General features: G+C 39.8%; 1 pseudogene; it reads left to right on the forward strand.

Moving 5' to 3' along the window:
- The window catches only part of LOC139451787 (uncharacterized), a 40241-nt pseudogene extending 15766 nt beyond the window's left edge, over positions 1 to 24475 (forward strand).
- Positions 24476 to 25183: the final 708 nt, after the last annotated feature.

The following is a 25183-nucleotide window of genomic DNA, read 5'->3' on the forward strand; positions in this document are numbered from 1 at the left end:
TCAACCTTTAATTTTAAACGTTCTCATAATCTAGCACCACTACTCCACTTCTGCCATAACTCTCAATGTGTATCTTCTTGCAGGCAACGTCAAAACTACTGGTTGGATACCCTGATAAGCAAAGAAATGAGATTCTGGATTACTTGTTCAAGGTAAACCAACCAGAATAATCCTTACATGGCCCTGATCCATTGTCAATGAACCGCATTCATAGTAATACTTATGTGAAAATAAATCATATCTGATAATACTGGCATAGTATCTTCATATTTGAGCATTTATAGCATTTTGTCTACTAACCTTTTTCAGCCAAACTTCGGAGCTTCGTTTCACATTCTTAAAGTCGAAATTGGGAGTGACACCCAAAGTACAGGTAGGATGTATTATAGATCCTATAGATGACTATATAATATTTGATGGTGCTAGTAATTGTTTGTTTAGTAAACTCACACGAACGTGGTCCTGCCTGTTAGTCGTGTTTGCACCACCAAAGTGGCAGAGGACACGAGTATCCACTTCAGCAGCAGCGCCAAGAGATTTATCCCAAAAGGGTGGCATATGACATCTATTTGTTGAGCATAGTTTGCATGAAAATAAACACATATATTTACAATAACACGTGTTCACATTGCACTCATATATATCTTAAAGATGGGACCGAGTCCACCCACATGAGAACACCGGACGAGGAGAACTATGAGCAGGGGACTGGACATAAATAACGGCATATTTGCTATCCGATAATGAAGATATTGAAGAGCTGGTTCTTTGGTTTTGAACTTCATATTGCAAATTCTTGAGAGACTAAACCCTATAGATATTCTTCAGCAGAGTACAAATTAACTCATGAGATGATCACAATGAGTTCTCTTTCTGAACCCAGCTGATACATGTAGGAAATCGTACAATGTTTATTGCAGTTTTGACAATAAATGCTCTCATCATAAAATGCATTTAATTGTTATAATCTCTACAGCGTAATCCAGACATAAAACTATATGGCCTCCCGTGGTGATTCCCTGGCTGGGTTGGAGGAAGCACAGGAAACATTTATGATGACCCTGATCGGACATCTATGTACGTCGTTAAGTGGATAAACGGGGCTAAGGTTCACTACAATCTAACAGTGGATTACGTTGGGGTATGTAAAAACACAATAATTTTTTTTATTAATAGCTAATATGGTAATATTGTATAATAATAATTGAACAAACATTCCTGTGTAATGTTATGAATAGTGTTATCGTATGTTTAGTGTTGATGTTCTGTGTTTCTTCTACTGATGCCACTCCATCGATCGATCTTGATATAGATATGTAAATGCCCCTTTTTGTATTTATAACGAAATCTATTCTGTTTCGTTGTTAGATCTGGAACGAGAGAATATACAACACAATATATTATGGTCAGTATACAGTCTTTGAATAGGTGAAGTAATTAAGTATCATATATTACAAAACAAATATCTTTTCAGTTGCTGTATCATTCATTGATGAACGTGGATTATTCTTTGTGTTTTTTCAGACTTTGAGAAAGAACCTTGATACAATTGGTTTACAGAGCACAAAGATCATCGCTGCGGATTATGCCAGTTGGTACTTCTGGGAGACACTTACAGAGGAAATACTTGCAGATCCGCGGTTGGCAGCAGCAGTTTATGGCATAGGGTAGATAGAAGTAGACATGCACAGTCATCGGGGTACAATGGCACACTAGGGCAGCCAGCGACATCGAGATAACTAATAATAATCTCCATGTTGTAAAATGTTAATGAAATATTCAAACACGTTGCTCTGTAACAGGAGTCTCTGTTAAGAATTATTGTAAATTGTAAATAAGTGTTGACGCTAAGCGTCCGCAACACTTTGACAAGGATTGAGAAGTAAAAATTAAAATATGCTAGTATGTAGTTAAAAACATTAAAATATATCTACTTTAATTTAAGATTTTGAGATAAATTCATGGAATGATTGTATTGGCCGTGATGATGAGACATTGGCATACACGCGTGCAGGGTCCACCACCCTGAGACCTATTCCTCCGCATCTGCAATTGCCACGGTGAAGCCGCTATGGGCGTCAGGGGACTACAGTACCTTCAACAACCAGACAGGGGCGGGATGCTGGGCCTGGGTGAGTGACCTTCATCAATGAAAATTTCAATTACATCTTAACTTGAAAAAAACCCCAACAAATATCGGTAACGTTTTCTTCGCACGGTGGTATTTGTCATTTAGATCTTAAGTCGCAACTATTATGCAGTTATGACACTGATAGTAATCAACATTAATATGTACATATGTGTATCTCTACTGAATCAGGGTCGAAGGAGTAGCATTGTGGTTCTATTCCCATTTCTGGGTGCCTTATTGCTTGAATATTTCTGAAAACGGCATAACATCATATTCTTGTTCTTTCTTTTGCAGACACTTAATCAAAACTATGTAAACGGAAATTTGACAGGGTAAGAACATCTTAATGGTAAGGTATATTGTCAGAGCTTGCATGACAGTTATCAACTTGGGTTGAATAATAAAATTATGTGAAACATAACTTCACGCAAAACAAGTGAATTTGATGTACTTAAACTACCGATGGAAAGGGAGTCTAGTCTGTGGGCTGCAAATACCATGTATTCATCTGTTTGTGGCTAGCACTATTGCCTGGACGTTGATAACAAGCTGGTACTTTGACCTGCCCTGCTTTGGTCACGGCTTGATGAACGTATTTGAGCCGTGGAGTGGTCATTATGAAGTGTCCAGTCCTATCTGGGCCACAGGTACGTAGCTTGGAGGTATTTGTCTATTATTCATTTGCATAAAGAAATGGTCGTGGCCGATTGTTTTTCTCTTTTACATCCTGTAGAATTCTCTCATTTCCAACCCATTGAAAATTTTTAATGGTTTTATTATTTAAATTGCATAAAGTTCATACAAAAGAAGATGCTACCTTATGCTGTCTTCATGTTTGCTATTTGTTGATAGATATAACTTATCAACATACATTTGACATAATGCATTGGTCGTAGAACATAATATGTTTTAGCCCACCCAACACAGTTTACCAGAGTGGGGTGGAAATATCTGAGGCATGGTTCTGGAGTTGGGAAACTAAATCAAGGAGGAAGCTATGTATCACTGGTCAGCCCCGATGGCAAAGATTTTACGATCATTATTGAAAAATGGTAAACGTGTTTGATGTTTATCTTCTTCATAACCTGAATTAAAATTGTGTTCGGTGAAATAAATTAACCATGAAAGAGTCAGAACGTCCATCAAGTTGTGATTTTTGGTAACTGTTGCATTTGTTCTGATTGTCACTAAATGTAATGTTCTACATCTCTTAAGAAGTCAGTTTGGGTCAAGGACTTGGTCATGTTCAAATATTAAAATAACAGTCCCTAAAAATGATATAAGTATATACCTGTACGATTGGTAACTTTTGTAACTATTTCTAAAGTTTTGCTCTTAAATTAAATCAAGCAGATCCTCTGAGCAAAAGAATCATTATATCTTGTGATAACGTTGCGAATTTCATGTATCCGTACGTCTTTTGTGGTCCTAGGCGGGTAATCTATAATACGGAATTATACCCTGCTGTCCTCAAATCCCATTGTTCCGAGACCAGAGATCAGTAAAAACACCAACTTTGATGGATAATCACAGCAGGTTTATATTTCAGAGTTATAATGGATCAGTGTGTTCTCGACCGAATTAGCAAATGGTATGAAGTTTCGCCTCAGAACATCACCCTCGTTTTTGAGGGAAGTTTGGTGAGTTTTGTAATTAAATAAACCACAACTACACAAATCCAATATACATAGAAACGCAGCACAGTAGACTGCAAAATAAAGGTTATTAATCTATGCACATATTAGTACCTAAAAACCATGTTCATAGCATGGACAACGTTTAAAGATATCATTTTGGGTTATTTTCCAGGCCGGCATAACGTACATGAACTCGTTCATCACTCAGTTGCACACTTCCGGCGAACCAACCATCTTCAAACCGTCGTTTCCAATGATGGTTTGTTTTCTGACTAAAGTCATCTTCGGACAAAAAGGAACAGGCTATAGAACAATATTAGGCCCCATCCCTTGTTGTAGAAATCAGCCTTATGGTTGATATGGTGGCTAATGTTAAGAAATGAACATCCAGCTCCGTCGCTCTCGAATTCGTGCCGAAACTGGTGGACGTCGTAGTTGATTCTCGTAACATCGAACAGAGTTATGCCTCATAGTCCTTGCTTAGAATATTTTCTCAATCTACAAGGCATCTATTTATATAAACATATTATACCTGGCATAGGTACTGTAATTGTCCCCCGACGATATAGCTTGTTACCCCTGCTGCCAAAAGCTGTATCTTTTGTGATAAAAAGTGTCTATTTTTATAGGCGTCCCTTACGGAGCTGTACCATTGTTGACTGCAGCGTGAAATGCACTGACCCACTGCACGTAGTCACAAATTTAGTTGCATAATTTAACTTGCTCCCTGGTAAAGCTTTCGTTCATAGCTTTGTATATTTGATATCAGTGTTCATTGATGATTTTCGTCAACAATCATATAAACAATGTATGTATGTGAAAATTAATGTTAAAAAGGTGTTTGTTAAAGGTTGAGAACAACCATTTAGACGTGTACCTTGGCGTGGGTCAAATTCTCACACTGACTACTCTCGGTCACGGCAGGAAGGAACAACACCCGCATCCACCTCCATCTGAACCTTTCCTACTGCCATACACACAGGACTTCGAAAGTAAGATCAGCTAGATTGTAGACCTTTCTAAACTCTTTATACTGACTAGTAAAATATTGGAGGTAATTGGACGTTTCTTTGCCGTATACTTCTCAATCTGTGCCTTCTCTTCATTGAGATTTGTGATTGCCCACTTTAGTGGCAGACCAGATCCGAAATGTCCTACATGTAAGCTTGTCCTAAAACCCTCAAATTACGAGGGCCGAAGAGCCAGAATTGATGTTGTAGAAATACGTGGATGATTTCGACAAAAGAGAACTTTATATTGGGATCAGAGCTCCTACAATCGACAAATAGTTGCCCTACCCAGCTTATTAAGATTCTATAGACTGCCACGCTATAAGCTTGGGCTGTTGGCTATGTTAATCCAAGAATCATTCATTGTGTACGTTGAAGCTCTATTGCTTGTGAGGGAAACCTTCAGTAATTTCTGTTGCTTTCTTGTTGGCAGACTACAGTATAAACGAAGAGCCATATCTGTTTGCGCAGCAGATTGGAGCATTTGAAGTACACCAAACAGGAGGAAGCCATGACCAGGTGATGCTCCAGATGACGCCGGGCTGGCGTAACTATAATCGGAAATACTAATTGGTAATACACACGTGCAACTTATTTCATCTCTCGTAGAAGTAACGACAGAAACATGATTCGGAACCATTTTTGTATGGTTTAAAGCGAAACAAATGAAGTGGCATGTGTGATGAGACTTACTAAGACTGCAAACTGGCTTCTCTATGAGAACAAATCGCTTGTCAAACATATTGGACCATCCAACTGAAACATTCTCAATAAAAGGAATATAAAAGTTACTGAACCTCCGAACAACGCTCATGTAATCATTAAGCGTACATTCAGTGAATCCTCTGAGAAACAAATTTCGTCACAATTAGTATTCTACGCAACATTTGGTGATTGAAACGGCAAAGTCACAAACCATTAACGGTTTATATTTTGAAACATTCTTTGATTAATATGGATACCATTACATCTTTGGTATTACGGAAGAGCTACCCTGTTATTAAGCACGTCAAGATAATATATGCATGTAGTAATGCTAGAGGCAGTACAAAACCAACTAATGGTAGAAGGATTCAGAAAGATGGAATAAGGCTTTTTCTGTTCAGTCAAAGCTGCACCTTCCTGGATGTACATGTGTTCCAGGACTGACATTTACGGGGAGGCTGATGTGTATAATGAAGGCACGGATGCATCGAAAGGAATCTTCATTGCTGCCAGGGTCTCCAAGAGAGGGTGCAAGACAAACTCATCCCAAGGCGTGTTTTTCTTTTTCTACCCTCAAGAGAACGCTTATCAACTCGCCCCCACGTTGGGTACGTTCCTCTATTTGGATGATGAAGATGACCATTTACAGAAACGAATCATGAAAGATGAATGTTTGAGTGACGTGATTTACTTGAGCTGTAGAAAGGTCTCGAAAGATTTACAACGGACATAAAATTAATGTATGCTTCATCTGTAGTTGTATCTCTTCATCTGACAATTAGGCAACAGCTAACTCGTTACGATCGTAAACGCAGAGGCTCTAAATGTCATGACTGTAAGGTACCTACTTATTGATAACAATGACCGTCACAAATGACATGTTGGGATTGACATCATGGACGTGCCGTGGTATCACACACACTCTCATCTTACGTCACTGCATTGACTTGCACCTCAGATCGTGGGAGTACAAGGCGGATACGTAAGGGGCGTTAACAAAGGTTGGAACAACATATCCATGAATGTTCAGGTAAGCATTAGTTTGCACAGCGTCCTTGCTTTAGTTAAAGATCCTTGAAATACTTCGCCTTACATGTACAGGAAAAAGTGATAATCTCTCCTAGTTTGCCTCGCATTATAATTAACAAAGACATATGGCACGGCACATACCTGTTTGTGTTTAGGTTAGTCTTTTTTCTGACTTCGGCGTCCAGAAAATATTTCCTAGACCCAACTGACCTTCACTTCTAACTGATGTAACGTGTAGGATAGAACTTGCTTATCCGTTTCCCGAAACCTGTTGTCATCATTGAACTTTACACTACCTCACGAACACCTGGTTTAATCAATGCCATGTTACAGTGATTCACCCAAACCAGGTGCCATGGCTGTATTTATACTGTGGTTTGTGAGTGTAGGTTCTTTAGTTTGGATTTTTATCTGATTCAAAGATAACATCTTATTTTACTTGTTTCTCCCCACCGACCGACCCTAATGTAATTCTTTTGGTCAATCCTATTTCCAATTTCTCAAATGTAATTGGCTTAATTATGACGAGGAATGACATATGCCGCAAAAAGTAATCACTTTTTCTTATATCATGGTCATCATATATACAATTTGAATTTAGGTTGGGAAATCGAAATTTTATTAACATAAATTGCGCAATTGCCCTTTTTTCATTTTCAATAGACGTTTTACAGTTGAATCACACCTCACTGTAATTGCCAATTTGACAACACGGAATGAGTAAGTATGTTTGGAATGTTCACTCGTCAACAAATGTGGAATCGGCATGTGTGGAAAGTCTTATGTTATCACGGGAATGTCACCTACTGTGCAGCTGTGCAGTGTTCTACATATTTCAGGGAACAACAGCGGTCGGCAAGGTCAACAATGTTGTAGTGTTCACTTACTCTAACCTCCCGTCTGAACCGAACCAAGGCTTTGTGGCTGTGGGAACAGGATCACTGGGATATGCAGATTTCGACAATGTGAAAATAACGAGTCCTTCTGGAGTCGTGCTTGTTTGACGTCAATAAATAAAATATATCTGAATATACATTTCCACGATTGATATCTATACTATTCTAAAGATAAGAGGGAGAAACCGCATTATCGGTGGTTCGAGAAGAGAGCTAACTCCGTTTGCCTAATCGAAAGTTCGAGGTGGGCCCACATTCGAAACTAAACGCACTTGTTTTTGAGAATATATACTACGTAAACAAACCCGCATAACTAACTCATGAAGGTCTATCTAAAATAAGCATTATGACTTATAATTGGATTAAAATGTACAAATAAGATTGCAATACAGCAGAACTCACTTCTACGAACATCGCCAAACTAGGTCGTGGGGTCATTAATATTCATGAGTTATTCCTTTTATGGAACAAGTTCTCGGAAACGTTTGAGGCTTGTATCATGTCCGAGATCAATTCAAGTGTAGACATATTTTCAGGCTTATATCGCCACCAACACTTAATTATGATTAGATTGATGTGTTATATTGGAAAAAGTAGAATGAGTGGTATTGCCTCTGTAAATTTAATTTGAAGTAGATTTAAGTTTCTTGCTTGGTAGCTATTTTTGTAAAACTAGTGTGGTCAGCTATAACGCAGTTATTCAAACTTCAAAGACTTTTGTGCCTTTCATGGAATTTATGTCACACGAAATGATTTATAAAGATATTTCCCATCAATATTACAAAATATGAATAATATATAATGTCACATAATGACAAACGTGAGCCCACTAGCCTAAATGACTTCGTCAACCTAATGAAACCCAGCGATTTAAAAATGTGGGCCCACCTGTTTCGATCACTATAAGACGGGAACAATGTGGGCCAACATTTTAGAAAATGGTTATCGGCACTAAACCAATCTAAGAAGATGCACGGATGGAAACATAAATATATAATGTATTCAAACACTTAATTAAGAATACGTTTTACCTTAGGGATAAGCTGGGCATTTAATAGCTGGACCAACAACGTACAGCGTGGGTGACGCCATTACTCGCAAATACGAAAACAACGGAGATAGCTCCCGTTTGAAATTAGAGTGACCTCCCTTTCCCAATATGAACCACTGATAATGCGGTAACCTACTTTTCGTGAGCCAATCTGAATTACTTAACTATGTTTACAGCAGATCTACTTTGGCACCAGTCGGTATATCGGTCAGAGGATGCGTGGGTGACTTTAGTTAGAAGCTGCGATTTAATTAGTTTCTCAGTGGTGAAAAAGATCCCCGATGAACAAGTGTCACAGTGAAATCAATTATACATGTAAGGAAAGAAGTTTGAAGCTAATGATTGAAGTCACTGTGATACATCGTCATACGTTAGTAATATCCTCCAAATAGATCTAATGCGTTAACATTCTGTGTTTGTTTCCACTTTGCTTTGATCAACAGCCTGCAAAGATCATGGAGTAGAGAGATGTACTTATTCCAACGTTTTGTAATTGCCGTTTAACGGATTATTAATCATATTGATTTAATAGTGTGGTTACAATGTCTGACGTTTCCACGGACGGAATAGCTCGTTTTTCATGCTGTGAACCATTGGTTCTGTAGCTGCACAATCGCTGAATGCGACGTTACACACCATTCACTAACTCTCTTCAGTATGATACTGACACTATGTCCCGTCAACTAGAACTGAACCGTCACAAGTCTTAGTAAGATAGAGATAAACAAGAACATTTCTTACCGAGGTACGGTCTTCTGCTATTTTTCACCCAACCTCAAAATACGGGTGTTTCCAGTAACATGCACTCAAAGCATATTGGGAGGTTGGAAGGTGTTTCACATTCGGTTTTTAGCTTTCATTATAACCAGTTCATTTCATGTGACACAAGTCGCATTGGCGTAAGGAATCTAGGCTTCACATCTGCGACTGGAATACGGTATCATTGTTACCTGTAGATACATAATTGACTGAACAAACAATAATATGGACGATTTTCAAACTGATCTCTGATTATCATTGTTGAATATCCTGAACGTATTTAGTGACATTATCATGTAACATATTTATCAAGGTCTGCATTGACATGGGACGTCCTGTTCTCAGGATAGAAGTGAAGTAAGACCCATGTGTTATCTCTATGAAAGCCTCAGTCATCCACCCTTGCGGCCAGGAACAGGCTCTCAGATCTGATAGGTGACGTAAGGTTTATTGATACCTGGCTTTTGGTGAATACATCATATCTGAAGAGAAAGCAGCATGTAGCACCGTGTAGCTACTGACTCATGAGAAACATGCTGCTTTCCTTACGAATGTATGTACTAATCCTGACAAGTCACACATAGTTCAATAGCGTGAACTTGCTAACGCATGACGTTGATATGTTTCGATTTGAAAACGAGATATAAGAAACCAGAATCAGCCAAGAAGTCATAATCCCTTTTATCCGAAGCGTTGAATAGACTGACGGGCAAAAGAAGGATACACCTGTGTTTGAGGGTGAGTAAAAATGAAACAAACAAAGTAGTTACTCGATGGTGATGCATTTGATAGTTGTGTTTTGGACATCAGATTTGCAGTGATTCGGCGACTGTTTTCAAGTCCAATTTTCTTTTGCAAGGAAGTGTAGTATTATTATGCAGCAGTCGTTGGTTTCACCAAATATAAGAGTTACCTTTCGGCAAATTGTCTCCCTTTATCGGAAGTGCCCGGCCTCAACACAAACTGTTGACTTCCTTTTTACGTTAGTTCCTCAATGACAAGACAAACAGATGGTCGTTTATGGAGTTTATGTCGGTTCTTGTCGTTTGTAATTCTCTTGAGAATGTTTCGTTATAAACTATAAATTTCACATTTAACTCGTAGATCGAGACTGTTCGTTTAAGGATATATTTTTCTGCAAACGCATGGTGTAATCACTGATTTTCAGTGATCCATTCATTTAATTATCATCGCTATTTGTACCTTTTATGCTCAGTGCCTCTGAAAGGAAATTGGTCTCTGCAAATAATCAAGACTGGTTACTGTCTGGTGTTGACACATGTGAACAGCATTACCAGAAACAAACGGACACAAATTTCATATCAAACTTTGATTATTTTATTGAACGTTGTGTTTAGATAAGTATTTTTTTATAACATGACAGCCTATTCACACACACAATACACTTTGGAAGAGGTAACTCTTGAATATCGGGGGGCACGAGTGGCCCAGTTGTCTAAGGCGCCGCGATTCGCTGTGCAGAGTTGCGACCCTTAGGCACGCCAGAATCCTATGATTGTGGGTTATGTCTGAGACCTGCATCACTTCGGCTTTTCCTCCCACATTAAGCTGACACGCCGTGATATAACTGAAATACTGTTAAAAGCGGCGTTAAACCCGTCTCAATCACTCACTTGAATATCAGCAAGCAGATGAAAAGGTGAACAAATGACATTTGACCTGATTACACTTGTAAACCTTGTTTATCGCATGAGTATTATCTGCCAGTCGAAACGCGTAGGACAGCGTGTTATCACCTTCGTAACCATCACCTGTGTAGGCACATATACTCGGCCTGTCTGACGACCAGTGCAGTTTTTACTACTCTAACATGGGTGTTCTGGGGACATATATTTTGTTGGTTCTGCTATACACATGTAGCTGTCAGTATACCTACACCGTTGACGACACACCCGGACTAGGCCGGGTATTCAATGGAATTGGTGCCATCAGCGGCGGAGGGGTGAGTACGTGGGTGTGACGTGTGACCTTGTGTGGTTGATGACTCTGTTTGACTGGATGATATCTATGTACTTGGCTTGTAAGTACATGTATGATTAACGGATAAGTATGCTGACTGCTAACAGTAAGAAAAATGCCTCACTAATGTGACTATGTGTAGTTATTCTCAGTAATTGTTTGATAATAATGTTTAAAATTTGAGCTCGTCTACAGTGAATGTGCTATAAGTGTGTCTCATTGTTGCAACTGCACAGCGTTCAAAATAAACAAAATGTGTTTATTTTAGGCTACATCGAAACTGTTGGTCGGCTACCCACAACAGCAAAGAGATGAAATCCTGGATTTCCTGTTCACCGTAAGGCTTAAACACACTATGACGCACAATGAGGGAACATTTAAAAGAAGCGTCTATTATACGTTTTAAGTAGATCCCTAAATTGTATTTCATTAATGTTGCATGGGTACGAATATGTAACAAATACAGTGTGTGATTTGATAAGGCTCTGTAGTTCAATGAATCTTATCATTATTCATGTTGATGAAAACTGGTGAAATATGCAAGTGTGTTATACATGTCGAATATAAACAGCTCAATCTACAATTATCCTGTTATGGTTTCAGCCGAACTTTGGAGCATCACTTCATATTTTCAAAGTTGAGATTGGCGGCGATGCCCAAAGCTCTGGTAAGAACGTACACATATTTATTATATACAAACGTAACAATGCCAAAGAATGAGGTCTCGGTACATTTTTATGAAAACAACCCGCCCTCATAAGCGAACATATGTTTGTCGTTTATTGTCTCCCCAGAGGGTACGGAGGCCACACACATGAGGAGCCCCGATGACCAGAATTACAACAGGGGCTACGAATGGTGGATGATGAAAGAAGCCAAGAAAGTAAGCTAGATTCTGACTGCACTGTATATATCCTCCTCGATACTTTGTGATGCCCACATATACCGACGTTATCTAAGCTTGCAGAGCCCGCTCAAAAGGTTGGTTTGTTGTTTAACGAAATATTCCAGCTATATGACGGCAGTCTGTAAATAATCGAATCTGGACTAGACAATCCAGTGATTAATCTCATGAGCATCGATCCACGCAATTTGGGATCGATGACATTCATCAACCAAGTCAGTGAGCCTGACCAACCGATCCCGTTAGTCGCCTCTTACGACAAGCCTAGTCGTCTTTTACAGCAATCATGGGTTGCTGAAGGCCTGTTCTAACCCGGATCCTCAAGGGTCCGCTCAAAAGGGAATATGATCACTCACTCACTCACTCACTGCCAATCATTCAGGTCTTGGTAATCAATCCACTGCGTCGTTGTAGCGCGAGAGAAAACTGAATGAAAGCTCATAATACATCGGCAATACCTCTCGTACAACATGTGTGAGGGACGTGCCCCCTCTACCATACGCATTGCTTCATTGCTTCAATGTACGACAAGGTAGGGTTCGCACAAAGCACATGAACGGAGAACGCCTCCTTACATTTCCTGTGTAAAAATGAACCGCGTATCACGACTGATCCCTACCAATATCTGTCTACAGTAATGTTGTCCTCTCATCAAGCTATATTTATTTATATATCATTTCAGCGTAACCCTGACATCAAGCTATACGGACTTCCATGGGGGTTTCCAGGCTGGCTTGAAGATCCTATCGCCAGCGTGTATGGTCAACCAGAGCGTACAGCTCAGTATATAACCAACTGGGTGACCGGGGCCAAGAAGTACCACAACCTCACAATAGATTACATTGGGGTATCACACTTTTCTGTTCATATCTATCGCGGATGTGTTACAATCTTAGCTTGTCCCAACCTGTCGGCTCCTTCCCACTAAACCAGTATGCGTATTGCGATGCCAGGATATATTGTGTATTCACTAGTTACAAAACCAATATGCATCAATGCAAATTAAAAACAACCTCGCGTGGAACGGCAATTTCGTACCACCAGTACAGTTTTTGCTATTGTTTTAATTGCAATATTAATTTTCATTGTAATGACATAAAATGTATTATTTGATTGTAAAAATTCAACTTTGTTCTTTGTAGCAAATGTACCGGATGCATCTTGTGCATTATGGTCAATGTATTAGTGATTAACTAGGGGGCACGGGTGGCCCAGTCGTCTAAGGCGCCGTGATTCGCTGTGCAGAGTTGTGTCCCTTGGGCACGCCAGAAACCTATGATTGTGGGTTCGAATCCCGGTTCACCCCGATTATGTTTCTAGGTTTTTCAGCACCATACCCGTGGGTAAACGTCTGAGATCTGTATCACTTCAGGCTTTCCTCCCACATTAAGCTGACACGCCGTTATATAACTGGAATAATGTTAAAAGCGGGGTTAAACCAAAATCACTCACTCGGAACTGTTTAACTACTTCCTATGCACGATGATTCAGCCATTTAACAATGTGTTTTGAAAGGCATCATGAAACATACCAGTATAAATCCTACAGGTTCTTTTGTATGACCCACTAACTGACTCAAAATAAAAATGTGTTCATGGTTGTGCATGCAATGTTAATGGAGATTATATGGTGGTATGTAAAACATAAGGTTGATTCCACTTATGTCTTATATAAAAAAATGACCAGAGGCTATATATACTGAACAAAATGTTTTTGGTATCATGAATATTTTAGGGAATATTTGTTTTGTAGTGAAGACTGAGCACTCAATATTTTAAGCATATCCCCCAAAATATTCATGATCCTTCACTTTGTTTGTTCAGTATATGTCCAGTATTGTCAGTGTGTGCTGACCTGAACAATTATATCTACGATGATTCTTCAAACGATATTTCTTTTATAAACTCAGCATCATGACATTGCATTTATTTTTTATGACTCATTGCACCTCACATATATATTTTTCTTTTTTCAGTGCTGGAATGAATATTTGTACAACACAACATACATCAAGGTGACTTTCTGTATAAATTGAGATAAGAACGATTGGTAACTTCCCCTTTGTGTAACGCAAGTATGTTTAATGTCAAACCATGTTCATATTGAGAAGAGCCTCGACAAAGAATCACCTTAGAAGTTAGAGCCTCGACGATGCAGCCATTTACACAACTGCAGCGTTCACCTTTCAGACGTTAAGGAAAGTCCTAGACAGCAATGGTCTCCAAGACACGCTCATCGTAGCTGCTGATTACTTCAAATGGGACGACTTCGCAACTGATATTTTGAATGATCCTGAACTTGACAAAGCTGTCTATGCCATGGGGTCAGTATTGACATTGGCTGCTTCTTGATTTCATTTTCTTTTTCCCTTAACACTGTCCCCTTGCACCATAACGATCATTTGTTTAAAAAAAATATAATTTCCCAGTTCGTGATGTACATTATCATTTAATGTTCCAATACCCGTAACAATGTCCCCTTATAGCAGAACGATCATGTATGCGAACCGTAAAGGGGGTATATGTATTTGATATGTTCGGATGAGTAGTGGAAAGTATCGCTTTGTTATTTCAGAGTACACTATCCTCACACTAACAGTACTCCTCTGGCACAAAAAATGGGGAAACCTCTGTGGGCCTCGGAGGATACGTCTGACAGAGGCGTCGCTGTAAGTCAGTCAAAAACAGCGCGACATTTCTACCACCAGTCTGTCACTGAATACTCGTATAACGTGTTGTATCCCCTCCCTGGTCACGACATTTGGCAGCATAGGCTATAGTACCCCTGCTTGTTGGGGAAGCCACTAAATGCATAGTGTGATCAAGTGGTTTGGTGGCGTTTCATGCTTTTAGACACTGTTTTGATCCAGACTCGATTATTTACAGGACTTTTTATGTGCTAGAAATGTGCTGCATGCTGCACTAACGACATTCACTCACTTCTTATCGGTGCTGGTCTGTGTCGCCCATGGACACAAATGTAAAAAAAATGAATCTCACTTTTTTTTATATTGATGTGGATATTCAGTATATTTGACACTTCATTAGGAAGAATCATCGTGTAGCGTTTTAGTCCTCAGGTGTGGCACAATTAACTATGGTCCTCAGGAACCTTTTAAAACTGAAGAAGTTGACATTTATTTGAAAAACTATATTCTCTGCATTGTATGACTGAAAGAATTCAACATTATACAATCACATGGTCTTCTGGCACCCTTTTAGCAAAATTGGTAAAACGCAGTAGCTGCTGTAGCTGAACATCTCTACTTCCCGAGTTGGTTTCAGTAATGGATCTTACGGTTCATTAGAACAATACCACTCGCGCTTTTCGCCATTTAATTCACGCTCGCGTTAATTTCAAGATTTACAGTACATGATATTGATATATTCGTTGGTCAATTCTTGTTTTCAGAACTGGAACCGAAACTACGTAAACGGGTACATGACAAGGTAAGACAAGATACTTAGATATACAATTTACAACACAATCAGGTGCAAATGGCTTTTACTATTCAGTAGCCGTGCGAATGACTGCACCAAAGTACAATATTCAATTCTCCATATACGAAGCACTACGCCATTAAATGATTTGTATGTTACCCTTCCTCAGATTAAGCCATTTCTCTGTCAATCCAGCACCATCGTTTGGTCAATTGTGTGTAGCTGGTATCCCATGCTGCCTCACTTCGTGTCTGCCCTCATGCTGGCCAATGAGCCATGGAGTGGACATTATGAAGTCTATGACTTCTTGTGGCTTGCAGGTCAGTATTTATACCAAGACCCCATCAATGTCCATGGTTCTTTTTCACATTATGGTTGGACTAGTATAATTATCAAATTGACTGAATGAGTCCTAGTCTACCCGATTTATATTCATAACATCAACCACTGATTTGTTTACTATGGGATCTACCATAACTCTGAATTGACTATGATGTGAACCCCTGTTTAATCACCTATGGGAACAGACTCACCTATCTTGCAGCTCATACTGGTCAGTTTACGAAGCCCGGGTGGATCTACCTGAACCACGGACATGGGGTGGGGAACCTGGTGAAAGGAGGCAGCTACGTCTCTCTAGTCAGTCCGGACAAGAAGGACCTTACAATCATCGTTGAGAAAATGGTGAGGCAGTATCATCAAAGGAAATCGGGATCATTTGTTTATTTCCCAGAACGGTTATGAATTGGTTTTCTTTTCACTACCAAACATCGTTGTTTTTGGATAAGAAGGTCCTATTCTTCTTACCTTTAATAGTTGTATTCCTTCGTATTTCCCGTGTACCTCATTCAGAATGTATTAGTCATACTGACTAAGTCATCTGAGGTGTCGCAATTCGTGAGTCGCTCCCCCTTGGCGTGCCGGAAACCTTTGATCTTGGTTTGGAATACGATATTCCCTGTAGATTTATTTCTAGGTTTGTCAGCACCATACCCTAGCTCATGGATTTCGTAAAAGTGAAACACCTCCATCACTCAGGGATTTCCCTCCACATCAACCTTACACGCCGTGATATAACTGAAATACTGTTTATCTCATTGATCCCTCATTAGAATGACCCTAAACCGAGCAATGATATTACACAACGTTCACGCTTATGCAATTATCTTAGGTCTGCGCGTGTAAAGAGGGATCCACGGGGTCAGGCAACATTGTTATAACGTTGGCGATCCCAAGATCTATGAGTGTGACCACACTTTGTTACATGTCCTCAACGGAGACAGAAGTCATATCAAAGCGGTGAAGAAGAACTCTTCAAAGTACTTTCTGAAGCAAATTCTATGTATATCGTTAATTGCAGCACCAGGAGGACGGCCCTGCAGACATAGGGATGGAGACTATCACATTTCATATCCAAGGGACCTTTGTAAGTTTTACATCCTGTGATTTCACAAATCACTGGCGCACATTTTATTGGCTATGTGCATATATGTTATACAGTTTACATCTTATGGACATGCTTGCAAGATCCAGAATTACCACCTTTGCATATAAATCATAAACATTATCTAGACTGGTTCGTGTATCGGTCATTAAAACTCGTCACTTGAAATGGGAAGTTTCGGTCTGTTGACATACTAATGAAGTTTGTAGTACGTTTTCGTTGTTTCTAAGTGTACATGAAAACATTCTGTGTTTCTGTTTTTTACCGTTGGGAAAGAAGAAAATAAATAGACCTCTTTTCCTGTGTTGCATTTGAAAAGAAATGTGCTGTAGTAGACTTGAACTGCTGACCTCATAATCCTAAGTGAACTCTCAATTCGTGTTACCAGCCGTTAATCCATCGTGTTCTAAGTATACCGGGTTTGTGTGCTGATGATGAAATGTGATCTTAATTTGTTTTATATGCACAGGCACACATTACTCAGCTCAACTGTTGGAAAACATTTCTCTCCTCTTATCCAGGCGATTATCAGAATTTCATGAAAGAATTTCCTATTCAGGTAAGCAATATTCATATTTCATATTCCCAAGGTGGTAAAGGAAATATTTGATACAGATAATTTCTATTAATAACCATGCTGTAAAATATCTTGACTCTATGATATATTAATCAAAGAATGCATACGATTTTTCTGTTCCCGCCTTTTTCAGATTTAACGTGTTCAGTTTCAAGATTAGTTCTGCTATTTCTCCTCACGGATCCAAATAACAAAAAAGAATGTTGGTTAGAAGGTCTGCGGTTTTCATAGTGAATATTAATGGATTAATTCTGATATCTATGCGTTTAAAGAATGAGAGTTTTGAATTAATATTTGATTGGAGATACATTTTCATGGAATATTATGTCAATTCCAATTTGACCTTACTAACAGGTTGTAAATGGAATCTTTAATCTGACTATCTACCCGGCAACAACCTTCACCCTGACGACGTTGTCTACGGGAAATAAAGGCGAACACCCGAAGCCTCCAGAATCCGCCCCCTTTCCTCTCTCCTATACGGAAGACTTTGAGAGTAAACATATTATTTATGTTCATTATGCAATTCGAAAGTCGTGTATTGGAAGAGTTTTCATGACATAATTTGATTCAATCTGTCTCCGATACAAAGCGGTGAAACTAAAATCGTCAAGGATACGACATTAAATGTTAGACGACATGTGAAATAGTTTTCAGTTCAGGCCAAGGAAGCCTCAGCAAAGGAACGCCGTTTTACGATAGAAATCTTAGAAAATGCGTTAATAAGCAAGTTTTGATCCATTGGCTATAATATTAGCACGTTAAAATATAATGTAATTAAATCTTAATAAAGAATAAAGTTTTATGCATATGTCAGAAACAGAATTATTATACAGTTATTATACAAGTTATAATCTTGACACGGTGAGCAATTTGCAAATATATTTGGAGAGCCAGGTGTGAATTTTGGGGAAATGCTACTTCTTAGCGCAGTAAAACCACGGCGTATAACGTTTTACTGTTTTTATTGTACAAATTTCTATCTTAGAAAAAGTCAAATAATGTAAATACAAACGAGCAAATATTCTCAAGAGTGAAGGTTCAAATCTTATCAGTAATTGTATCAATCTTGACGTTTTTTCAAATAATTGATTATCCTTGTGATGTACTTCTATGATTATGTTTCAACATACAGCGGTTATAACACAGTTTTCGTACACTGTTTGAAAGTAAATACTTTCTCAGGGTATCCTATTACAAACGCATATTGGTTATTTAGTTTTTGCTAATATTTAAATAACATTCAGACTATAGGAAAACTTGGATTACGATAATTTGACAATTTCAGAGTATGAGGAGGGTGAAGAACCCTATTATCTGGCCCCACAGACTGGGTCGTTTGAGGTCAAGGACGTTGGAGGCGCTCATGGAAAGGTCATGAGACAAATGACCTTGCAGAGACCTGTGACCTGGTGTCAAGCAGATTATGTTGAAATGGGCGTGGCTGTTGTTCAGGCTGACTCGTAAGTATTATTTCAGTGTTATACTTTAAGTATATTTTGTAAACAATGCAGCTTATTTTTTATACTGCCTCAATTCTTATAGTTATGTTTTTCCCTTTGTCTCTGTCGAATATTGATTCCGGGTGTCATTTTTCATTTTCAAGCGATAGTGACGTCATTGAGTGTGACATTAGAGTGGAATCCGGAGCGCATGCTTCTAAGGGAGCCTTCATCGCCGCCCGCCTGGACCAAGGAGGATGCTGGCTGACAGACGCCAAGGGTGTCTTCTTCTTCATCTTCCCCCAGAGCAATATATTTATGGTTACTACCGGAGCTGGTATGTTATCTTGTTCATACCGGGCCATGACAGTTCAATATAATGATCATGTTCTATGTATAGATGGATCGACCATACGATAACACCACAGACCGTGGGTGATTGTGTGCCAGCCTACTGGAGGCCCCGTGGTCTAAGGCGCAGGGAGATGTTTCCCGTGGGTTTGAATCCCAGATTCTCCCTGATAATGTTTCTAGGTTAGCCAGCACCAAATCATGCCCGTCGGTGTAGCCAAAGTGGTAAATGTTTTAAGATATGCATCACTCCTACATCCAGTTGACACGCCGTGATACAACGAATAAGTATATTTTGCAGATTGCGTAGCTTTGTAATTCTGCGTCAATGGTAGTATATTAATGCTATCAATCCTTCTTCTTACATACATGTATGTTCAGTTAGGTCAAGCATTGTTAGCTGTGATACTGACTTGTCGCTACACAGCTGCGGGCTGTCCCATTGTGTTTTCCGGATAGATTCCCGATTTGGAACATTCTGCTCTAACAACCCTGACATAGTCACTGTACCTGTATCGTAATCCCACAAAGACGGCCTCACGATTCGCTTCCTAAAACACTTGCCTTCAAATAAGTGTTCTTATATTTTCGATCATCCAGCTTTCTATGTACCTGTCGGGTTTGGATCATCGAGAGGGTTGTCACTGAGAATCATTATTCACAGATCTGTATATGAAACCTGTTATGATTCCTAGAACCTCAGCACCTGGGCCACTTCCACAGTTGGGTGACACTCCGTGATGTACCTGAAACATACCATTGATAGTGTCATTTCAGCCAACACACGCGCTCACTACTTATGCTATCTATAATTATCATGATACTCATGAAACATTGATGCTATAAAGCTTAGGTTAATCATGATCGTATTGGTATGTAGGATGCTACTTGCTATGATACGTATTGTATTATAAATAATATTAGCAATGCGTATTGACATATCAACACTTTGATAAACAGAAACTGATCGGATACAGGATTAAGATGATGAATAAAGTTTGCTTTCACATTGTTTCAGACATGCAAACTGTCTTGGCATCCGGAAGGATGCTTGTCGATCTGGAGTGGAACACAGTGTCACTCAATCTCGTGGTATTGACAATGTCTGTTTTAAGTTAATGACGTATATGTATGGTATAACTGGTAATCAGAGCCACTGTGGTATATACCATCTACTTTAATGCGGGGAAAAGAAATGAATACATTTTAGATGTCCTAAAGATATATATGGTAACTAATTTTAATTGTTTCGATGTTGGGTTGCATTTAACTTTATTTGCGAAACATTACAATATGTCAACCCAATAAGCGTGACCATATACATGCTTTTGAAACGGTTTTGACTTTAATTGTATAGTATCGACTTAGATTATTAAACCTTTTTGACTATTATTTATTCAGTTAATTTTGTAAGTCTGACAACATGCAGGATGCATTCATTCTTTCCTATTTTTCAGGACACTCAGGCAGTTGGTTTCATCAACGGCAACATGATGTTCAACATTACTGTGCCATCTGATATCAAATATGGCATGGCGGCGGTAGGATCGGGGTCATATGGTTACGCCGACTTCGACAACTTGAAGATAGCAGTACCTTTTATGTAGTTCATATGAATAAATGAATACCTTGAAACGAAGGATTTTATTCCGTTACCATTGAGTATATCCCTCTACGTTCTGCACGTGGAATTATCGTATCTCATTGGAAACTTAAGCGCGACATTGGCTGAGAATATGTATATATATTACACGAAATAACATTAACACTGCAAATGCTAGATATGATATACCTCCCAAAATGTTCAAATTATTCATTATGGCGGGGACTAATTAAAACATGAAACATTTGTTTTAGTTTATCATGTAGACATGGAATTTTGGTCACTGTATCTATCCATTATCATCTTATGTCGAGTGTTAGAACGTTAAGGTGAATGAATATCACCTGGGTCATTGTTTAGTGTACCGATATTGTATCACGAGTCAAAGTACAATACTTCGTCTCCTTGCAGCCAGAATCTGACCTTGGAATGATACCGCACTGTACGTGAATAAGAGCAAGATATGCGTATGATAACATTAAACCATAGCGTGATATACTATACTGAACATCAAAAGTCCCTGGGACATTGAATAAGATTTAATGCAAAGTTATGTTTTTTACCAAATCTGAAACAATTTCGGTTTGCAACGGATAACAGACTCCTGTAAGTGTCCAAATGGTTTAACTTGCCATACTGACTTCAAAAAATGCGTGATTTCATAAAAAACATGAACATGCCAAAATGTCAGTTTACAAATCAATAGCGTGTGTGTCCACCTCTGGTTGCGATGCAAGCAACACATCTTCGTCTCATGGATGGACCAGGCGTCGCACAAGGTCCTGTGGGATGTCTGTCCATATCTCCTGGAGCATGTTTCGAAGTTCCTGGAGTGTCTGTGGAACACGTGGTTGACGTCGATGGCGCCGATCCATCTCATCCCACATGTGCTCGGTTGGTGAGAGATCAAGAGAACGAGCCGGCCAGGGGATGACATTCACGTTGTTTTATTGAAGAGAATCCTGAACAAGGTCAGGTGTTGTCATGTCGAAAGGTAATGCCTGGGCCATGACCACGCAAAAACGGCAGAACAACAAGGCCGATGATCTCGTTGCAGTAGCGCTGTCCATTGAGATTTCCCTCTACCACTATCAAACGGGTCCTCTGTTTTGCTGTAATCCCCTCCCCTCCCATAACGCTGCCGCCCCCGAACCGATCTTCTTCCATGACAAAATGATTGACGTGACGTTCACCTCGACGTCGGTACACTCGAATCCGTCCATCGCTGTGGTTGAGGTGAAAACGAGACTCATCATTGAATAGAACTAGTCCCCACTGCATGACCGTCCAGCGTAGACACTGACTGCACCACTGTAGACGTGCTTGACAATGGGACGTCTGGCGGGTCTTCTGGCGGCAATCCCTGCACATCTGAGGCGACGACGTACGGTTTGTGAAGATATTCGTTGAAGGCCAAGGATGCTTCTTGCAGTCACTGTTGCTGAATCGATTTCGTAGGTGTGTTGTTCGAATCCAGTTGTCTTGTCGATTATTGGTAACGCCTGGCCTGCCACTCCGAGGATGGTCTCCGACTATTTTCGTCTGTTGCTAACGTTGCCATAAACACCAAATGATGTTTCTGTGGACGTTAAATTGTCTTGCAACATCACGTTGACTCGATCCTGCTTCAAGTATACCAATGGCTCGCAGACGCTCATTTTCGGACAGGCGTGACATTTCGTAATGTTGAATAATTGCGTAATTTTGTTGTTTTTCTGAGTGGTTGTTGTCGGCACGATGCTAAACAATGCATATGGAATCCCGTTAACGCACATGTTTGTATACCAATTCTTGGGTAGTGAAATGCATGGGTCTTGCATAAAAGTCAAGTTTTGCATGGAATGCATGCTTTTCTGTAGCAGTTGCGTTTTTGTGACATGATTTCATACATGTACTACAATATTGAAAACCAAAAACTTTACTTGTCTGAAAAATACACTAAAATATTGGTGTCACAGGATATTTTGGTATATTACTCAGCAACAAAAAAAAAACAATCCCAAAACCCGCAAAAGTGATTTTAGATGTATTTTCTATATAAATGATATAAATAATCAACAGGTGGTAATCGTTTGTTCCTTAAAAAGGCTGTTGTCATTCTTGCTCTGTGAGGTCGGGCGTTGTCTTGTTGGAAAATGACCATCGCTTCTTGCATAATGGGAAGGACGTGTGGCCGAAGAACCTCATCCGTGTAACGTTGTGCCGTTAGATTCCCCAGATCTTGCACCAAGTCTGTTCTACCAAATCTGTCCACTTCCTGCATGGAACGTTTTCCGCGAAGCCCCTGTAAACACGACGGACACCCTTCGCACGTAAAGCATAAAACAGGACTTGTCACTAAACAAAACATGTCTCCATCGCAGTTGTGGTAACACTTGACACCACTGACGTCGCCGCCGACGTTGCAGGTCCGTCAGAATGACACCTCGAACTAGTGGTCTAGCATTAATACTTTCAGCACGTAAACGATTCCTCACTGTCTGGGCTAATATCCTACACAATCTAGGTATTGCCGTAGTTGTAGAGGTGTCCGTTCTGGTTCTTTCACGTTATGAATCTGTCCTGTGCTCAATTAGTGATACGTGGTCGACCGTATCGGAAACATTCACGTGCTGTCCCGTGTATCTGATAACGGTTTCACATTTTTCATGGGGTTTGTATGATTTTGTTTTTGATTGTAGCTGTCATGTATTCACATATTTATACTCGGGAATATGCACGCTCGTGCGCCCTGCCAAACACAACAGAGGTGAGGTGAAATGATATATAAATTGCGACGTGCATGTACGTGTGTGTGTTTGTGTGGCTGCTTGTACTAGTCCGGACTTATTCCGATTTATAGTGCTAGCTCACTGAGATACCATGCCGCAGTTTGAAATGAATACCCCACTCTGACACAGTATACTGACTCCGAGCTGACAGTCTTTGTTTTAGCCCCTTTATGCCCAGCGCCAGACAGCGTAACAACAAGTATAATCTTTTAACGTCTTTTGGTATGACGTGGTCGGGGATCGAACCCCGTCCTTTCGCTCTCCGGGCGGACGCTCTACCACTAGACCACGGAGGGGGTCCAAACACAACAGAACATGGACGGAAGCCATCATAGTTTACTCAGACAACGCATAGATACATGAATAGAATTCACAGATCTTACCAGTTTGTTGTACTTGGCACACAGACACACAGACACCTCTCCATGAATCGCAACAATAATGATTGTGATGACAATAAACGCAAAAGCCAAAGAAATCAGATCTGGCGGTGCGACTCGGAGACGTGGTTGATAGCGTGTCGTCGTACTCCGAAGGCGAGGATCTGGCGGTGAGACTCGGAGACGTGGTTGATAGCGTGTCGTCGTACTCCGAAGGCGAGGATCTGGCGGTGAGACTCGGAGACGTGGTTGATAGCGTGTCGTCGTACTCCGAAGGCGAGGATCTGGCGGTGAGACTCAGAAACTTGGTTGATAGCCTGTCGTCGTACCCCGACGGCGTGGATCCTTGTTTACAGTTTGAATAACTGGATTGTCTGATCTCGATGCGATTATTTATCGTCCGCCCTGATAATAGCTAGATTATAGCTGAATATGGCATTAAACAACAAACAAACAATTGTATTTTCACTTTTGGTTCGTTCTTCTCACCGTAATTTGTGGGTGATGTATCATTAGTGTCAAGCATGTGTTGGAACACCTAACCCTGAGCTTGAAAGACACGTGCTCATGAAGTGATTGTGATATTCCGACCTCTGAATGAACTCGACAGCCAGATGTTGATATCAGCCTACTTGGAATGTAAATATCGCAGGTTTATCTCCTAGACCTTGTATTTATCCCCTGTGTAATAACAAAATCACTGTAAGTCATAACCGCCAGATCAACGACATTGAGAAGATATGAAAAATTCATACCATTTTCTTATAAGAGAATTAAAACAATAAAATCTTTTGATAGGCGAGATGTCACGATGTGTGTATTCTTCGATATTACGAAAGTTCATGATATAGGAATGAGGCGAGGGCTATAGGTTTGGAATAAGTTGCGTAATATCCAGGCGGGTAAGACGGTAGGCGTCTTTTCTGCCTGAAATAACTATTTAAACTGGAATAGGTCAAAATTGTCGGAATTGTTGACAACGTATTTCGACACAGGTAAATGGCGTCAGTCCTATGTTTTCCAAAAGAAACACCTTATCAATGACATGTCATGTAATGCTGACGCCCTCCAAT

Source organism: Haliotis cracherodii, unplaced genomic scaffold (genome assembly GCF_022045235.1).
Source record: "Haliotis cracherodii isolate W230 unplaced genomic scaffold, xgHalCrac1.p SCAF_9, whole genome shotgun sequence".
NCBI lineage: Eukaryota > Metazoa > Mollusca > Gastropoda > Lepetellida > Haliotidae > Haliotis > Haliotis cracherodii.